This window comes from Microcebus murinus, chromosome 25 (genome assembly GCF_040939455.1).
Source record: "Microcebus murinus isolate Inina chromosome 25, M.murinus_Inina_mat1.0, whole genome shotgun sequence".
Taxonomy (NCBI): domain Eukaryota; kingdom Metazoa; phylum Chordata; class Mammalia; order Primates; family Cheirogaleidae; genus Microcebus; species Microcebus murinus.
The window spans coordinates 27784143-27803891 of NC_134128.1; the positions used below are offsets into that span (position 1 = coordinate 27784143).

A 19749-nucleotide genomic window follows, 5' to 3' on the forward strand; every position below is an offset into this window, starting at 1 on the left:
CTTCCCCGCGATAGCGCTGACCCGCGCCGGGCCTGTGGAGTTCGCCGGCCCGGTCGGGCGGACTCCGGAGGACTGAGGTGAGGGACGTGGCGGGGCGGGGTGGGATGGGGGGCTGTCTACACACACACACACACACACACAGACACGATGCGCCTCCACGGCTGGACCCGCCAAGGTGGAGACCTTCCAGCCCCCCTCCTCTCCTCACCTCGCCTCCTTCACCTACCCGCCCCCACCCCCAGCGCGCGGCCGCTGACTGCGCACGCGCGCTCACCCTTTGACCCCAGCCAGGGGCCGCCCTCCCGCACAACCCCTGTCAGCTGCGCCCCCGCCCTGTGGGTGGGCTGCCGCCTATTCCCCAGGGCCAGGGCTGGGGCACAGCGCATGGGGGAGGGGAGCGAGTGTAGGGGCGTCTCTCGGGATGTGTCCCATGGCTGGGGTGGGGCGGGGCGGGGTGGTTTGGGGGGCGCTGAAGAAATCAGTCCCCTCCATCTCCTACCTCTGGAAAACCCCCAAGCCCTTGGAGAACTGCCGGCACCGCTCCCGTGGGGGCCGGGACCCTGCTCTGTGTCCTCCCGTGGCCCAGTCCAAGGGGCCTGGGCCTGGCCCGGGGCTGGATTGGACCCCAACCACCCTCGGGTGTGGACTTGCTAAAAGCCGGCGATTAGATATTGGATTCGAGCTTCCTTGAGGTCATTTCACTAATGAAGGCACCGAAAAGAGTTTCCTAATCCATCTGTGAGGGTGGCAACTGAAAGAGAATTTTAAAGCTGACAGAATAGGCGAGGAAAGGCATAGGAGATTTCCACACCCAGTAAGGAAGACTTTCCCGAAATGGAAGAAAGAAACGAGCAAACAGAGACACCGGTAGCCCGCCCGGATCAGAGTCTGCTCCTTAGAGAAAGCACCCTGACCAGGTTCACCCGTGGGTGGGTGGCGAGCCAGTGGCATTCAGAAGCGCGAGGCCCCCAGTCCGTGCAGAAGACACCTGCACTCGGGTGTGTGTGGCGGCAGGATTCCCAAGCAGCTCCAAATGGTAATCCAAAGAGAAGCCAGGGAGTTCCCAAGGCCCCAGGTGTCCTCAGCCCACGACTGGCTGCTGGGGGAATGCGAAGCCCGGCTCCTTGTCTCAGAGCGGGACAACCAGGAGGTGGGACGTACACCCCGGGGTTCCCAGGAGGATCAGGCTGAAGCTGGTACTTGGCCTGAAAATGTCCCCTCGCATGGGCACCCCCTTCCGCTTCCGGCTCCTCTACTCCCGGTGCCCCTCCATCCAGGGGCCAGACTTTAAGAAGTCACCCGCAGGAGAATCCTGGTCCCAAAGGAGCCTTCTGGGGGACCCGTGCTGAGAGAGGGTGTGGGCATGGCCCGCTGGGGCTCTGCCCGGCCCAGGGCTGGGAGATGCCACCTCCCAGCTCCGGGTCCCTGCAGGAAGCGTTGGCAAGCACAGGGCCAGTCCCCCAAAGGCCCAGGTGCAGGGAGCCCAGGCCAAGCAGCCTGTGGAAGAAGCCACATGCCGTGCCACCCCGGGAACACGACTGCAGGTCGCGGCCCCTCCCGCCTCCTCCCCGACATGGCGCAGGGCTCAGAGACACCTGAGACGCTGCTACCAAAGTCCAAAGGGCATCGGTTGCTCCTCCAAAGCACCCGAGCAGACCGCGTTGTCCAGCCAGCCCCTGGGCCTCCCTGGGGTGCCCAGCACAAAAGTGCAGACAACCACCGGACTCGCAATATCAGTTTGAGGATGTTTCTGCCACTCTAAGGACCCGCAGGCCAGCTGGGCCTTCAGGCAGGACAGAGAGCCCCGGAATCCGACGTGGAGAGCTGCGTGGACGTCCCCATCAGGAGGCGGTCCCCACCTCCGAGGCTCTCCCCTTGCGGGGAGCGGCAGCCCCAGGGCCTCAGGGAAGACACTAGGCTGGGCCCCCCGCGGCACAGCGGGGCACGTCCCCGTCCCCGGCAGGGGACTTAGCGATGCCTGCGCCAGACTGCTGCGGCCGCCCTGCTGCCGGGTTCCTGGAGGGCTTCCTGGAAGCAGCGTCCACACCAAGCCCCTGGAAGGCCCAGGCGACGGAGGAGCCGGTCAGGCAGGGGCCGAGGACGGTGACGGGCGGGGAGGAGCGTGTCAGGCAGGGGCAGAGGACGGTGACAGGCCGGGCGGGAAGGAGCCGGTCAGGCAGGGGCCCAGGACAGTGACGGGCCTGGCCGGGGAGGAGCGGAGCGAGTCAGGCAGTGGCCCAGGTGGTGGGCCGGGCGGGGACGAGCCTGTCAGGCAGGGGCAGAGGACGGTGACGGTGACGGTGACGGTGACGGGCCGGGGCGGGAAGGGGCCGGTCAGGCAGGGGCAGGGGCCGAGGACAGTGACGGGCCTGGCGGGGGAGGAGCGCGTCAGGCAGGGGCAGAGGAGACGGGCTGGGTAAGGGGTAGGGTGACAGTTAGGGCACAATTCACAATCGCAAAGATGTGGAAGCGACCCGAGTGCCCATCCATCCAGGAGTGCATTAATAACATGCGGCGCGTGGACACCACGGAGTGCCATTCGGCTGTGAGGAGCAGCGGTGAGAGCGCGCCTCTCGTGTTCTCCTGGCCAGAGCTGGAACCCGTTCCAGTAGGCCAGGTATCCCAAGAACGGACACACGAGCACCACGTGCGCGCGCTCACCGGCAAATTGGTACGAACGGATGGACACCTAAGTGGACAGCGAGGAATCACCTTCATCGGGTGGGTGTCGGGCGGGCGTGGGGAGGGGGTGGGCATACACATGCATTAGGGAGGGGGTGGGTGCGCACCGACTGGGGGATGGGCGCACTTGAAGCTCTGACCAGAGGGGGGAGGCGGGGAAAGAGCAATGCACCCGACCTGAACATTGGTACCCCCACAATACGCTGGGAGAAAATGAGAAATAAATAAGGAGACAGGGGGGAGGGGGGCACGGGCAACACATGTCACCTCAATACTTGTACTCCCATCATCTGCTTGAAAAGAGAGAGAAAAGAAAATGCAATCATAGAGATAAGAGACACTTTCTAAGAAAATGAATCCGAAAAGAAAAGTAAAAGGAGGCCTGTCGAGCAGGTCTGGGTGTGACTCCGGATCCCCCAACCTCCAGTGCCACCACCAGAGATTCCTGCGTGTAGCCCATAGAACCCCAAAAGCAACGGGACGAGTTCTGGTCACATACTCGCTCAAAGTGACATCCTGGAATCCTTCCGGAACTCCCTCCCCTCTCAGACTCTCGAGGTTTCCTCCAGCGTGTCGGTTCCCACAGACCAGACCTTTGGTCTGAGACCTGACAGTCCAGATGGCACGCATGCTGCCCCGTGGCGGCGGTGTCCCCGCTTGGGACAAGAGGAGGCCCCACGGTGCGGGCTGGGGCGGCAGGCACCGCGGCGGGCGCTGAGGGTGGGGGTGATCCGCCGGACGGCCGCCCCGCCGCCGCGCTCCCAGCAAGGGGACAGAGCAACAGGCAAAAAAAAAAAAAAAAAGCCTAGGGCACCCGGGATTCCCAGGCGGTCTCCTATCCAAGTACTAACCAGGCCCGACGCTGCTTAGCTTCTGAGAGCAGACGAGATGGGGCGCGTTCGGGGTGGTGTGGCCGTAGACCGCGGAGGGCGCCCCTGCCCCGCTCAAGAGGCCAGCCTCACCGCGCTTCCCCGCGATAGCGCTGACCCGCGCCGGGCCTGTGGAGTTCGCCGGCCCGGTCGGGCGGACTCCGGAGGACTGAGGTGAGGGACGTGGCGGGGCGGGGTGGGATGGGGGGCTGTCTACACACACACACACACACACACAGACACGATGCGCCTCCACGGCTGGACCCGCCAAGGTGGAGACCTTCCAGCCCCCCTCCTCTCCTCACCTCGCCTCCTTCACCTACCCGCCCCCACCCCCAGCGCGCGGCCGCTGACTGCGCACGCGCGCTCACCCTTTGACCCCAGCCAGGGGCCGCCCTCCCGCACAACCCCTGTCAGCTGCGCCCCCGCCCTGTGGGTGGGCTGCCGCCTATTCCCCAGGGCCAGGGCTGGGGCACAGCGCATGGGGGAGGGGAGCGAGTGTAGGGGCGTCTCTCGGGATGTGTCCCATGGCTGGGGTGGGGCGGGGCGGGGTGGTTTGGGGGGCGCTGAAGAAATCAGTCCCCTCCATCTCCTACCTCTGGAAAACCCCCAAGCCCTTGGAGAACTGCCGGCACCGCTCCCGTGGGGGCCGGGACCCTGCTCTGTGTCCTCCTGTGGCCCAGTCCAAGGGGCCTGGGCCTGGCCCGGGGCTGGATTGGACCCCAACCACCCTCGGGTGTGGACTTGCTAAAAGCCGGCGATTAGATATTGGATTCGAGCTTCCTTGAGGTCATTTCACTAATGAAGGCACCGAAAAGAGTTTCCTAATCCATCTGTGAGGGTGGCAACTGAAAGAGAATTTTAAAGCTGACAGAATAGGCGAGGAAAGGCATAGGAGATTTCCACACCCAGTAAGGAAGACTTTCCCGAAATGGAAGAAAGAAACGAGCAAACAGAGACACCGGTAGCCCGCCCGGATCAGAGTCTGCTCCTTAGAGAAAGCACCCTGACCAGGTTCACCCGTGGGTGGGTGGCGAGCCAGTGGCATTCAGAAGCGCGAGGCCCCCAGTCCGTGCAGAAGACACCTGCACTCGGGTGTGTGTGGCGGCAGGATTCCCAAGCAGCTCCAAATGGTAATCCAAAGAGAAGCCAGGGAGTTCCCAAGGCCCCAGGTGTCCTCAGCCCACGACTGGCTGCTGGGGGAATGCGAAGCCCGGCTCCTTGTCTCAGAGCGGGACAACCAGGAGGTGGGACGTACACCCCGGGGTTCCCAGGAGGATCAGGCTGAAGCTGGTACTTGGCCTGAAAATGTCCCCTCGCATGGGCACCCCCTTCCGCTTCCGGCTCCTCTACTCCCGGTGCCCCTCCATCCAGGGGCCAGACTTTAAGAAGTCACCCGCAGGAGAATCCTGGTCCCAAAGGAGCCTTCTGGGGGACCCGTGCTGAGAGAGGGTGTGGGCATGGCCCGCTGGGGCTCTGCCCGGCCCAGGGCTGGGAGATGCCACCTCCCAGCTCCGGGTCCCTGCAGGAAGCGTTGGCAAGCACAGGGCCAGTCCCCCAAAGGCCCAGGTGCAGGGAGCCCAGGCCAAGCAGCCTGTGGAAGAAGCCACATGCCGTGCCACCCCGGGAACACGACTGCAGGTCGCGGCCCCTCCCGCCTCCTCCCCGACATGGCGCAGGGCTCAGAGACACCTGAGACGCTGCTACCAAAGTCCAAAGGGCATCGGTTGCTCCTCCAAAGCACCCGAGCAGACCGCGTTGTCCAGCCAGCCCCTGGGCCTCCCTGGGGTGCCCAGCACAAAAGTGCAGACAACCACCGGACTCGCAATATCAGTTTGAGGATGTTTCTGCCACTCTAAGGACCCGCAGGCCAGCTGGGCCTTCAGGCAGGACAGAGAGCCCCGGAATCCGACGTGGAGAGCTGCGTGGACGTCCCCATCAGGAGGCGGTCCCCACCTCCGAGGCTCTCCCCTTGCGGGGAGCGGCAGCCCCAGGGCCTCAGGGAAGACACCAGGCTGGGCCCCCCGCGGCACAGCGGGGCACGTCCCCGTCCCCGGCAGGGGACTTAGCGATGCCTGCGCCAGACTGCTGCGGCCGCCCTGCTGCCGGGTTCCTGGAGGGCTTCCTGGAAGCAGCGTCCACACCAAGCCCCTGGAAGGCCCAGGCGACGGAGGAGCCGGTCAGGCAGGGGCCGAGGACGGTGACGGGCGGGGAGGAGCGTGTCAGGCAGGGGCCGAGGACGGTGACAGGCCGGGCGGGAAGGAGCCGGTCAGGCAGGGGCCCAGGACAGTGACGGGCCTGGCCGGGGAGGAGCGGAGCGAGTCAGGCAGTGGCCCAGGTGGTGGGCCGGGCGGGGACGAGCCTGTCAGGCAGGGGCAGAGGACGGTGACGGTGACGGTGACGGTGACGGGCCGGGGCGGGAAGGGGCCGGTCAGGCAGGGGCAGGGGCCGAGGACAGTGACGGGCCTGGCGGGGGAGGAGCGCGTCAGGCAGGGGCAGAGGAGACGGGCTGGGTAAGGGGTAGGGTGACAGTTAGGGCACAATTCACAATCGCAAAGATGTGGAAGCGACCCGAGTGCCCATCCATCCAGGAGTGCATTAATAACATGCGGCGCGTGGACACCACGGAGTGCCATTCGGCTGTGAGGAGCAGCGGTGAGAGCGCGCCTCTCGTGTTCTCCTGGCCAGAGCTGGAACCCGTTCCAGTAGGCCAGGTATCCCAAGAACGGACACACGAGCACCACGTGCGCGCGCTCACCGGCAAATTGGTACGAACGGATGGACACCTAAGTGGACAGCGAGGAATCACCTTCATCGGGTGGGTGTCGGGCGGGCGTGGGGAGGGGGTGGGCATACACATGCATTAGGGAGGGGGTGGGTGCGCACCGACTGGGGGATGGGCGCACTTGAAGCTCTGACCAGAGGGGGGAGGCGGGGAAAGAGCAATGCACCCGACCTGAACATTGGTACCCCCACAATACGCTGGGAGAAAATGAGAAATAAATAAGGAGACAGGGGGGAGGGGGGCACGGGCAACACATGTCACCTCAATACTTGTACTCCCATCATCTGCTTGAAAAGAGAGAGAAAAGAAAATGCAATCATAGAGATAAGAGACACTTTCTAAGAAAATGAATCCGAAAAGAAAAGTAAAAGGAGGCCTGTCGAGCAGGTCTGGGTGTGACTCCGGATCCCCCAACCTCCAGTGCCACCACCAGAGATTCCTGCGTGTAGCCCATAGAACCCCAAAAGCAACGGGACGAGTTCTGGTCACATACTCGCTCAAAGTGACATCCTGGAATCCTTCCGGAACTCCCTCCCCTCTCAGACTCTCGAGGTTTCCTCCAGCGTGTCGGTTCCCACAGACCAGACCTTTGGTCTGAGACCTGACAGTCCAGATGGCACGCATGCTGCCCCGTGGCGGCGGTGTCCCCGCTTGGGACAAGAGGAGGCCCCACGGTGCGGGCTGGGGCGGCAGGCACCGCGGCGGGCGCTGAGGGTGGGGGTGATCCGCCGGACGGCCGCCCCGCCGCCGCGCTCCCAGCAAGGGGACAGAGCAACAGGCAAAAAAAAAAAAAAAAAAGCCTAGGGCACCCGGGATTCCCAGGCGGTCTCCTATCCAAGTACTAACCAGGCCCGACGCTGCTTAGCTTCTGAGAGCAGACGAGATGGGGCGCGTTCGGGGTGGTGTGGCCGTAGACCGCGGAGGGCGCCCCTGCCCCGCTCAAGAGGCCAGCCTCACCGCGCTTCCCCGCGATAGCGCTGACCCGCGCCGGGCCTGTGGAGTTCGCCGGCCCGGTCGGGCGGACTCCGGAGGACTGAGGTGAGGGACGTGGCGGGGCGGGGTGGGATGGGGGGCTGTCTACACACACACACACACACACACACAGACACGATGCGCCTCCACGGCTGGACCCGCCAAGGTGGAGACCTTCCAGCCCCCCTCCTCTCCTCACCTCGCCTCCTTCACCTACCCGCCCCCACCCCCAGCGCGCGGCCGCTGACTGCGCACGCGCGCTCACCCTTTGACCCCAGCCAGGGGCCGCCCTCCCGCACAACCCCTGTCAGCTGCGCCCCCGCCCTGTGGGTGGGCTGCCGCCTATTCCCCAGGGCCAGGGCTGGGGCACAGCGCATGGGGGAGGGGAGCGAGTGTAGGGGCGTCTCTCGGGATGTGTCCCATGGCTGGGGTGGGGCGGGGCGGGGTGGTTTGGGGGGCGCTGAAGAAATCAGTCCCCTCCATCTCCTACCTCTGGAAAACCCCCAAGCCCTTGGAGAACTGCCGGCACCGCTCCCGTGGGGGCCGGGACCCTGCTCTGTGTCCTCCTGTGGCCCAGTCCAAGGGGCCTGGGCCTGGCCCGGGGCTGGATTGGACCCCAACCACCCTCGGGTGTGGACTTGCTAAAAGCCGGGGATTAGATATTGGATTCGAGCTTCCTTGAGGTCATTTCACTAATGAAGGCACCGAAAAGAGTTTCCTAATCCATCTGTGAGGGTGGCAACTGAAAGAGAATTTTAAAGCTGACAGAATAGGCGAGGAAAGGCATAGGAGATTTCCACACCCAGTAAGGAAGACTTTCCCGAAATGGAAGAAAGAAACGAGCAAACAGAGACACCGGTAGCCCGCCCGGATCAGAGTCTGCTCCTTAGAGAAAGCACCCTGACCAGGTTCACCCGTGGGTGGGTGGCGAGCCAGTGGCATTCAGAAGCGCGAGGCCCCCAGTCCGTGCAGAAGACACCTGCACTCGGGTGTGTGTGGCGGCAGGATTCCCAAGCAGCTCCAAATGGTAATCCAAAGAGAAGCCAGGGAGTTCCCAAGGCCCCAGGTGTCCTCAGCCCACGACTGGCTGCTGGGGGAATGCGAAGCCCGGCTCCTTGTCTCAGAGCGGGACAACCAGGAGGTGGGACGTACACCCCGGGGTTCCCAGGAGGATCAGGCTGAAGCTGGTACTTGGCCTGAAAATGTCCCCTCGCATGGGCACCCCCTTCCGCTTCCGGCTCCTCTACTCCCGGTGCCCCTCCATCCAGGGGCCAGACTTTAAGAAGTCACCCGCAGGAGAATCCTGGTCCCAAAGGAGCCTTCTGGGGGACCCGTGCTGAGAGAGGGTGTGGGCATGGCCCGCTGGGGCTCTGCCCGGCCCAGGGCTGGGAGATGCCACCTCCCAGCTCCGGGTCCCTGCAGGAAGCGTTGGCAAGCACAGGGCCAGTCCCCCAAAGGCCCAGGTGCAGGGAGCCCAGGCCAAGCAGCCTGTGGAAGAAGCCACATGCCGTGCCACCCCGGGAACACGACTGCAGGTCGCGGCCCCTCCCGCCTCCTCCCCGACATGGCGCAGGGCTCAGAGACACCTGAGACGCTGCTACCAAAGTCCAAAGGGCATCGGTTGCTCCTCCAAAGCACCCGAGCAGACCGCGTTGTCCAGCCAGCCCCTGGGCCTCCCTGGGGTGCCCAGCACAAAAGTGCAGACAACCACCGGACTCGCAATATCAGTTTGAGGATGTTTCTGCCACTCTAAGGACCCGCAGGCCAGCTGGGCCTTCAGGCAGGACAGAGAGCCCCGGAATCCGACGTGGAGAGCTGCGTGGACGTCCCCATCAGGAGGCGGTCCCCACCTCCGAGGCTCTCCCCTTGCGGGGAGCGGCAGCCCCAGGGCCTCAGGGAAGACACCAGGCTGGGCCCCCCGCGGCACAGCGGGGCACGTCCCCGTCCCCGGCAGGGGACTTAGCGATGCCTGCGCCAGACTGCTGCGGCCGCCCTGCTGCCGGGTTCCTGGAGGGCTTCCTGGAAGCAGCGTCCACACCAAGCCCCTGGAAGGCCCAGGCGACGGAGGAGCCGGTCAGGCAGGGGCCGAGGACGGTGACGGGCGGGGAGGAGCGTGTCAGGCAGGGGCCGAGGACGGTGACAGGCCGGGCGGGAAGGAGCCGGTCAGGCAGGGGCCCAGGACAGTGACGGGCCTGGCCGGGGAGGAGCGGAGCGAGTCAGGCAGTGGCCCAGGTGGTGGGCCGGGCGGGGACGAGCCTGTCAGGCAGGGGCAGAGGACGGTGACGGTGACGGTGACGGTGACGGGCCGGGGCGGGAAGGGGCCGGTCAGGCAGGGGCAGGGGCCGAGGACAGTGACGGGCCTGGCGGGGGAGGAGCGCGTCAGGCAGGGGCAGAGGAGACGGGCTGGGTAAGGGGTAGGGTGACAGTTAGGGCACAATTCACAATCGCAAAGATGTGGAAGCGACCCGAGTGCCCATCCATCCAGGAGTGCATTAATAACATGCGGCGCGTGGACACCACGGAGTGCCATTCGGCTGTGAGGAGCAGCGGTGAGAGCGCGCCTCTCATGTTCTCCTGGCCAGAGCTGGAACCCGTTCCAGTAGGCCAGGTATCCCAAGAACGGACACACGAGCACCACGTGCGCGCGCTCACCGGCAAATTGGTACGAACGGATGGACACCTAAGTGGACAGCGAGGAATCACCTTCATCGGGTGGGTGTCGGGCGGGCGTGGGGAGGGGGTGGGCATACACATGCATTAGGGAGGGGGTGGGTGCGCACCGACTGGGGGATGGGCGCACTTGAAGCTCTGACCAGAGGGGGGAGGCGGGGAAAGAGCAATGCACCCGACCTGAACATTGGTACCCCCACAATACGCTGGGAGAAAATGAGAAATAAATAAGGAGACAGGGGGGAGGGGGGCACGGGCAACACATGTCACCTCAATACTTGTACTCCCATCATCTGCTTGAAAAGAGAGAGAAAAGAAAATGCAATCATAGAGATAAGAGACACTTTCTAAGAAAATGAATCCGAAAAGAAAAGTAAAAGGAGGCCTGTCGAGCAGGTCTGGGTGTGACTCCGGATCCCCCAACCTCCAGTGCCACCACCAGAGATTCCTGCGTGTAGCCCATAGAACCCCAAAAGCAACGGGACGAGTTCTGGTCACATACTCGCTCAAAGTGACATCCTGGAATCCTTCCGGAACTCCCTCCCCTCTCAGACTCTCGAGGTTTCCTCCAGCGTGTCGGTTCCCACAGACCAGACCTTTGGTCTGAGACCTGACAGTCCAGATGGCACGCATGCTGCCCCGTGGCGGCGGTGTCCCCGCTTGGGACAAGAGGAGGCCCCACGGTGCGGGCTGGGGCGGCAGGCACCGCGGCGGGCGCTGAGGGTGGGGGTGATCCGCCGGACGGCCGCCCCGCCGCCGCGCTCCCAGCAAGGGGACAGAGCAACAGGCAAAAAAAAAAAAAAAAAGCCTAGGGCACCCGGGATTCCCAGGCGGTCTCCTATCCAAGTACTAACCAGGCCCGACGCTGCTTAGCTTCTGAGAGCAGACGAGATGGGGCGCGTTCGGGGTGGTGTGGCCGTAGACCGCGGAGGGCGCCCCTGCCCCGCTCAAGAGGCCAGCCTCACCGCGCTTCCCCGCGATAGCGCTGACCCGCGCCGGGCCTGTGGAGTTCGCCGGCCCGGTCGGGCGGACTCCGGAGGACTGAGGTGAGGGACGTGGCGGGGCGGGGTGGGATGGGGGGCTGTCTACACACACACACACACACACACAGACACGATGCGCCTCCACGGCTGGACCCGCCAAGGTGGAGACCTTCCAGCCCCCCTCCTCTCCTCACCTCGCCTCCTTCACCTACCCGCCCCCACCCCCAGCGCGCGGCCGCTGACTGCGCACGCGCGCTCACCCTTTGACCCCAGCCAGGGGCCGCCCTCCCGCACAACCCCTGTCAGCTGCGCCCCCGCCCTGTGGGTGGGCTGCCGCCTATTCCCCAGGGCCAGGGCTGGGGCACAGCGCATGGGGGAGGGGAGCGAGTGTAGGGGCGTCTCTCGGGATGTGTCCCATGGCTGGGGTGGGGCGGGGCGGGGTGGTTTGGGGGGCGCTGAAGAAATCAGTCCCCTCCATCTCCTACCTCTGGAAAACCCCCAAGCCCTTGGAGAACTGCCGGCACCGCTCCCGTGGGGGCCGGGACCCTGCTCTGTGTCCTCCCGTGGCCCAGTCCAAGGGGCCTGGGCCTGGCCCGGGGCTGGATTGGACCCCAACCACCCTCGGGTGTGGACTTGCTAAAAGCCGGCGATTAGATATTGGATTCGAGCTTCCTTGAGGTCATTTCACTAATGAAGGCACCGAAAAGAGTTTCCTAATCCATCTGTGAGGGTGGCAACTGAAAGAGAATTTTAAAGCTGACAGAATAGGCGAGGAAAGGCATAGGAGATTTCCACACCCAGTAAGGAAGACTTTCCCGAAATGGAAGAAAGAAACGAGCAAACAGAGACACCGGTAGCCCGCCCGGATCAGAGTCTGCTCCTTAGAGAAAGCACCCTGACCAGGTTCACCCGTGGGTGGGTGGCGAGCCAGTGGCATTCAGAAGCGCGAGGCCCCCAGTCCGTGCAGAAGACACCTGCACTCGGGTGTGTGTGGCGGCAGGATTCCCAAGCAGCTCCAAATGGTAATCCAAAGAGAAGCCAGGGAGTTCCCAAGGCCCCAGGTGTCCTCAGCCCACGACTGGCTGCTGGGGGAATGCGAAGCCCGGCTCCTTGTCTCAGAGCGGGACAACCAGGAGGTGGGACGTACACCCCGGGGTTCCCAGGAGGATCAGGCTGAAGCTGGTACTTGGCCTGAAAATGTCCCCTCGCATGGGCACCCCCTTCCGCTTCCGGCTCCTCTACTCCCGGTGCCCCTCCATCCAGGGGCCAGACTTTAAGAAGTCACCCGCAGGAGAATCCTGGTCCCAAAGGAGCCTTCTGGGGGACCCGTGCTGAGAGAGGGTGTGGGCATGGCCCGCTGGGGCTCTGCCCGGCCCAGGGCTGGGAGATGCCACCTCCCAGCTCCGGGTCCCTGCAGGAAGCGTTGGCAAGCACAGGGCCAGTCCCCCAAAGGCCCAGGTGCAGGGAGCCCAGGCCAAGCAGCCTGTGGAAGAAGCCACATGCCGTGCCACCCCGGGAACACGACTGCAGGTCGCGGCCCCTCCCGCCTCCTCCCCGACATGGCGCAGGGCTCAGAGACACCTGAGACGCTGCTACCAAAGTCCAAAGGGCATCGGTTGCTCCTCCAAAGCACCCGAGCAGACCGCGTTGTCCAGCCAGCCCCTGGGCCTCCCTGGGGTGCCCAGCACAAAAGTGCAGACAACCACCGGACTCGCAATATCAGTTTGAGGATGTTTCTGCCACTCTAAGGACCCGCAGGCCAGCTGGGCCTTCAGGCAGGACAGAGAGCCCCGGAATCCGACGTGGAGAGCTGCGTGGACGTCCCCATCAGGAGGCGGTCCCCACCTCCGAGGCTCTCCCCTTGCGGGGAGCGGCAGCCCCAGGGCCTCAGGGAAGACACTAGGCTGGGCCCCCCGCGGCACAGCGGGGCACGTCCCCGTCCCCGGCAGGGGACTTAGCGATGCCTGCGCCAGACTGCTGCGGCCGCCCTGCTGCCGGGTTCCTGGAGGGCTTCCTGGAAGCAGCGTCCACACCAAGCCCCTGGAAGGCCCAGGCGACGGAGGAGCCGGTCAGGCAGGGGCCGAGGACGGTGACGGGCGGGGAGGAGCGTGTCAGGCAGGGGCAGAGGACGGTGACAGGCCGGGCGGGAAGGAGCCGGTCAGGCAGGGGCCCAGGACAGTGACGGGCCTGGCCGGGGAGGAGCGGAGCGAGTCAGGCAGTGGCCCAGGTGGTGGGCCGGGCGGGGACGAGCCTGTCAGGCAGGGGCAGAGGACGGTGACGGTGACGGTGACGGTGACGGGCCGGGGCGGGAAGGGGCCGGTCAGGCAGGGGCAGGGGCCGAGGACAGTGACGGGCCTGGCGGGGGAGGAGCGCGTCAGGCAGGGGCAGAGGAGACGGGCTGGGTAAGGGGTAGGGTGACAGTTAGGGCACAATTCACAATCGCAAAGATGTGGAAGCGACCCGAGTGCCCATCCATCCAGGAGTGCATTAATAACATGCGGCGCGTGGACACCACGGAGTGCCATTCGGCTGTGAGGAGCAGCGGTGAGAGCGCGCCTCTCGTGTTCTCCTGGCCAGAGCTGGAACCCGTTCCAGTAGGCCAGGTATCCCAAGAACGGACACACGAGCACCACGTGCGCGCGCTCACCGGCAAATTGGTACGAACGGATGGACACCTAAGTGGACAGCGAGGAATCACCTTCATCGGGTGGGTGTCGGGCGGGCGTGGGGAGGGGGTGGGCATACACATGCATTAGGGAGGGGGTGGGTGCGCACCGACTGGGGGATGGGCGCACTTGAAGCTCTGACCAGAGGGGGGAGGCGGGGAAAGAGCAATGCACCCGACCTGAACATTGGTACCCCCACAATACGCTGGGAGAAAATGAGAAATAAATAAGGAGACAGGGGGGAGGGGGGCACGGGCAACACATGTCACCTCAATACTTGTACTCCCATCATCTGCTTGAAAAGAGAGAGAAAAGAAAATGCAATCATAGAGATAAGAGACACTTTCTAAGAAAATGAATCCGAAAAGAAAAGTAAAAGGAGGCCTGTCGAGCAGGTCTGGGTGTGACTCCGGATCCCCCAACCTCCAGTGCCACCACCAGAGATTCCTGCGTGTAGCCCATAGAACCCCAAAAGCAACGGGACGAGTTCTGGTCACATACTCGCTCAAAGTGACATCCTGGAATCCTTCCGGAACTCCCTCCCCTCTCAGACTCTCGAGGTTTCCTCCAGCGTGTCGGTTCCCACAGACCAGACCTTTGGTCTGAGACCTGACAGTCCAGATGGCACGCATGCTGCCCCGTGGCGGCGGTGTCCCCGCTTGGGACAAGAGGAGGCCCCACGGTGCGGGCTGGGGCGGCAGGCACCGCGGCGGGCGCTGAGGGTGGGGGTGATCCGCCGGACGGCCGCCCCGCCGCCGCGCTCCCAGCAAGGGGACAGAGCAACAGGCAAAAAAAAAAAAAAAAAGCCTAGGGCACCCGGGATTCCCAGGCGGTCTCCTATCCAAGTACTAACCAGGCCCGACGCTGCTTAGCTTCTGAGAGCAGACGAGATGGGGCGCGTTCGGGGTGGTGTGGCCGTAGACCGCGGAGGGCGCCCCTGCCCCGCTCAAGAGGCCAGCCTCACCGCGCTTCCCCGCGATAGCGCTGACCCGCGCCGGGCCTGTGGAGTTCGCCGGCCCGGTCGGGCGGACTCCGGAGGACTGAGGTGAGGGACGTGGCGGGGCGGGGTGGGATGGGGGGCTGTCTACACACACACACACACACACACAGACACGATGCGCCTCCACGGCTGGACCCGCCAAGGTGGAGACCTTCCAGCCCCCCTCCTCTCCTCACCTCGCCTCCTTCACCTACCCGCCCCCACCCCCAGCGCGCGGCCGCTGACTGCGCACGCGCGCTCACCCTTTGACCCCAGCCAGGGGCCGCCCTCCCACACAACCCCTGTCAGCTGCGCCCCCGCCCTGTGGGTGGGCTGCCGCCTATTCCCCAGGGCCAGGGCTGGGGCACAGCGCATGGGGGAGGGGAGCGAGTGTAGGGGCGTCTCTCGGGATGTGTCCCATGGCTGGGGTGGGGCGGGGCGGGGTGGTTTGGGGGGCGCTGAAGAAATCAGTCCCCTCCATCTCCTACCTCTGGAAAACCCCCAAGCCCTTGGAGAACTGCCGGCACCGCTCCCGTGGGGGCCGGGACCCTGCTCTGTGTCCTCCCGTGGCCCAGTCCAAGGGGCCTGGGCCTGGCCCGGGGCTGGATTGGACCCCAACCACCCTCGGGTGTGGACTTGCTAAAAGCCGGCGATTAGATATTGGATTCGAGCTTCCTTGAGGTCATTTCACTAATGAAGGCACCGAAAAGAGTTTCCTAATCCATCTGTGAGGGTGGCAACTGAAAGAGAATTTTAAAGCTGACAGAATAGGCGAGGAAAGGCATAGGAGATTTCCACACCCAGTAAGGAAGACTTTCCCGAAATGGAAGAAAGAAACGAGCAAACAGAGACACCGGTAGCCCGCCCGGATCAGAGTCTGCTCCTTAGAGAAAGCACCCTGACCAGGTTCACCCGTGGGTGGGTGGCGAGCCAGTGGCATTCAGAAGCGCGAGGCCCCCAGTCCGTGCAGAAGACACCTGCACTCGGGTGTGTGTGGCGGCAGGATTCCCAAGCAGCTCCAAATGGTAATCCAAAGAGAAGCCAGGGAGTTCCCAAGGCCCCAGGTGTCCTCAGCCCACGACTGGCTGCTGGGGGAATGCGAAGCCCGGCTCCTTGTCTCAGAGCGGGACAACCAGGAGGTGGGACGTACACCCCGGGGTTCCCAGGAGGATCAGGCTGAAGCTGGTACTTGGCCTGAAAATGTCCCCTCGCATGGGCACCCCCTTCCGCTTCCGGCTCCTCTACTCCCGGTGCCCCTCCATCCAGGGGCCAGACTTTAAGAAGTCACCCGCAGGAGAATCCTGGTCCCAAAGGAGCCTTCTGGGGGACCCGTGCTGAGAGAGGGTGTGGGCATGGCCCGCTGGGGCTCTGCCCGGCCCAGGGCTGGGAGATGCCACCTCCCAGCTCCGGGTCCCTGCAGGAAGCGTTGGCAAGCACAGGGCCAGTCCCCCAAAGGCCCAGGTGCAGGGAGCCCAGGCCAAGCAGCCTGTGGAAGAAGCCACATGCCGTGCCACCCCGGGAACACGACTGCAGGTCGCGGCCCCTCCCGCCTCCTCCCCGACATGGCGCAGGGCTCAGAGACACCTGAGACGCTGCTACCAAAGTCCAAAGGGCATCGGTTGCTCCTCCAAAGCACCCGAGCAGACCGCGTTGTCCAGCCAGCCCCTGGGCCTCCCTGGGGTGCCCAGCACAAAAGTGCAGACAACCACCGGACTCGCAATATCAGTTTGAGGATGTTTCTGCCACTCTAAGGACCCGCAGGCCAGCTGGGCCTTCAGGCAGGACAGAGAGCCCCGGAATCCGACGTGGAGAGCTGCGTGGACGTCCCCATCAGGAGGCGGTCCCCACCTCCGAGGCTCTCCCCTTGCGGGGAGCGGCAGCCCCAGGGCCTCAGGGAAGACACCAGGCTGGGCCCCCCGCGGCACAGCGGGGCACGTCCCCGTCCCCGGCAGGGGACTTAGCGATGCCTGCGCCAGACTGCTGCGGCCGCCCTGCTGCCGGGTTCCTGGAGGGCTTCCTGGAAGCAGCGTCCACACCAAGCCCCTGGAAGGCCCAGGCGACGGAGGAGCCGGTCAGGCAGGGGCCGAGGACGGTGACGGGCGGGGAGGAGCGTGTCAGGCAGGGGCCGAGGACGGTGACAGGCCGGGCGGGAAGGAGCCGGTCAGGCAGGGGCCCAGGACAGTGACGGGCCTGGCCGGGGAGGAGCGGAGCGAGTCAGGCAGTGGCCCAGGTGGTGGGCCGGGCGGGGACGAGCCTGTCAGGCAGGGGCAGAGGACGGTGACGGTGACGGTGACGGTGACGGGCCGGGGCGGGAAGGGGCCGGTCAGGCAGGGGCAGGGGCCGAGGACAGTGACGGGCCTGGCGGGGGAGGAGCGCGTCAGGCAGGGGCAGAGGAGACGGGCTGGGTAAGGGGTAGGGTGACAGTTAGGGCACAATTCACAATCGCAAAGATGTGGAAGCGACCCGAGTGCCCATCCATCCAGGAGTGCATTAATAACATGCGGCGCGTGGACACCACGGAGTGCCATTCGGCTGTGAGGAGCAGCGGTGAGAGCGCGCCTCTCGTGTTCTCCTGGCCAGAGCTGGAACCCGTTCCAGTAGGCCAGGTATCCCAAGAACGGACACACGAGCACCACGTGCGCGCGCTCACCGGCAAATTGGTACGAACGGATGGACACCTAAGTGGACAGCGAGGAATCACCTTCATCGGGTGGGTGTCGGGCGGGCGTGGGGAGGGGGTGGGCATACACATGCATTAGGGAGGGGGTGGGTGCGCACCGACTGGGGGATGGGCGCACTTGAAGCTCTGACCAGAGGGGGGAGGCGGGGAAAGAGCAATGCACCCGACCTGAACATTGGTACCCCCACAATACGCTGGGAGAAAATGAGAAATAAATAAGGAGACAGGGGGGAGGGGGGCACGGGCAACACATGTCACCTCAATACTTGTACTCCCATCATCTGCTTGAAAAGAGAGAGAAAAGAAAATGCAATCATAGAGATAAGAGACACTTTCTAAGAAAATGAATCCGAAAAGAAAAGTAAAAGGAGGCCTGTCGAGCAGGTCTGGGTGTGACTCCGGATCCCCCAACCTCCAGTGCCACCACCAGAGATTCCTGCGTGTAGCCCATAGAACCCCAAAAGCAACGGGACGAGTTCTGGTCACATACTCGCTCAAAGTGACATCCTGGAATCCTTCCGGAACTCCCTCCCCTCTCAGACTCTCGAGGTTTCCTCCAGCGTGTCGGTTCCCACAGACCAGACCTTTGGTCTGAGACCTGACAGTCCAGATGGCACGCATGCTGCCCCGTGGCGGCGGTGTCCCCGCTTGGGACAAGAGGAGGCCCCACGGTGCGGGCTGGGGCGGCAGGCACCGCGGCGGGCGCTGAGGGTGGGGGTGATCCGCCGGACGGCCGCCCCGCCGCCGCGCTCCCAGCAAGGGGACAGAGCAACAGGCAAAAAAAAAAAAAAAAAGCCTAGGGCACCCGGGATTCCCAGGCGGTCTCCTATCCAAGTACTAACCAGGCCCGACGCTGCTTAGCTTCTGAGAGCAGACGAGATGGGGCGCGTTCGGGGTGGTGTGGCCGTAGACCGCGGAGGGCGCCCCTGCCCCGCTCAAGAGGCCAGCCTCACCGCGCTTCCCCGCGATAGCGCTGACCCGCGCCGGGCCTGTGGAGTTCGCCGGCCCGGTCGGGCGGACTCCGGAGGACTGAGGTGAGGGACGTGGCGGGGCGGGGTGGGATGGGGGGCTGTCTACACACACACACACACACACACACAGACACGATGCGCCTCCACGGCTGGACCCGCCAAGGTGGAGACCTTCCAGCCCCCCTCCTCTCCTCACCTCGCCTCCTTCACCTACCCGCCCCCACCCCCAGCGCGCGGCCGCTGACTGCGCACGCGCGCTCACCCTTTGACCCCAGCCAGGGGCCGCCCTCCCGCACAACCCCTGTCAGCTGCGCCCCCGCCCTGTGGGTGGGCTGCCGCCTATTCCCCAGGGCCAGGGCTGGGGCACAGCGCATGGGGGAGGGGAGCGAGTGTAGGGGCGTCTCTCGGGATGTGTCCCATGGCTGGGGTGGGGCGGGGCGGGGTGGTTTGGGGGGCGCTGAAGAAATCAGTCCCCTCCATCTCCTACCTCTGGAAAACCCCCAAGCCCTTGGAGAACTGCCGGCACCGCTCCCGTGGGGGCCGGGACCCTGCTCTGTGTCCTCCTGTGGCCCAGTCCAAGGGGCCTGGGCCTGGCCCGGGGCTGGATTGGACCCCAACCACCCTCGGGTGTGGACTTGCTAAAAGCCGGGGATTAGATATTGGATTCGAGCTTCCTTGAGGTCATTTCACTAATGAAGGCACCGAAAAGAGTTTCCTAATCCATCTGTGAGGGTGGCAACTGAAAGAGAATTTTAAAGCTGACAGAATAGGCGAGGAAAGGCATAGGAGATTTCCACACCCAGTAAGGAAGACTTTCCCGAAATGGAAGAAAGAAACGAGCAAACAGAGACACCGGTAGCCCGCCCGGATCAGAGTCTGCTCCTTAGAGAAAGCACCCTGACCAGGTTCACCCGTGGGTGGGTGGCGAGCCAGTGGCATTCAGAAGCGCGAGGCCCCCAGTCCGTGCAGAAGACACCTGCACTCGGGTGTGTGTGGCGGCAGGATTCCCAAGCAGCTCCAAATGGTAATCCAAAGAGAAGCCAGGGAGTTCCCAAGGCCCCAGGTGTCCTCAGCCCACGACTGGCTGCTGGGGGAATGCGAAGCCCGGCTCCTTGTCTCAGAGCGGGACAACCAGGAGGTGGGACGTACACCCCGGGGTTCCCAGGAGGATCAGGCTGAAGCTGGTACTTGGCCTGAAAATGTCCCCTCGCATGGGCACCCCCTTCCGCTTCCGGCTCCTCTACTCCCGGTGCCCCTCCATCCAGGGGCCAGACTTTAAGAAGTCACCCGCAGGAGAATCCTGGTCCCAAAGGAGCCTTCTGGGGGACCCGTGCTGAGAGAGGGTGTGGGCATGGCCCGCTGGGGCTCTGCCCGGCCCAGGGCTGGGAGATGCCACCTCCCAGCTCCGGGTCCCTGCAGGAAGCGTTGGCAAGCACAGGGCCAGTCCCCCAAAGGCCCAGGTGCAGGGAGCCCAGGCCAAGCAGCCTGTGGA

At 64.5% G+C, this 19749-nt stretch overlaps 5 pseudogenes; all 5 read right to left on the bottom strand.

Moving 5' to 3' along the window:
* Positions 1-3484: 3484 nt before the first annotated feature.
* On the bottom strand, positions 3485-3603 carry LOC142864613 (uncharacterized; annotated as a pseudogene).
* A 3530-nt stretch (positions 3604-7133) lies between these two features.
* LOC142864614 (uncharacterized) lies at positions 7134-7252 on the bottom strand (annotated as a pseudogene).
* Positions 7253-10783: 3531 nt separating this feature from the next.
* On the bottom strand, positions 10784-10902 carry LOC142864615 (uncharacterized; annotated as a pseudogene).
* A 3529-nt stretch (positions 10903-14431) lies between these two features.
* On the bottom strand, positions 14432-14550 carry LOC142864616 (uncharacterized; annotated as a pseudogene).
* A 3529-nt stretch (positions 14551-18079) lies between these two features.
* On the bottom strand, positions 18080-18198 carry LOC142864617 (uncharacterized; annotated as a pseudogene).
* Positions 18199-19749: the final 1551 nt, after the last annotated feature.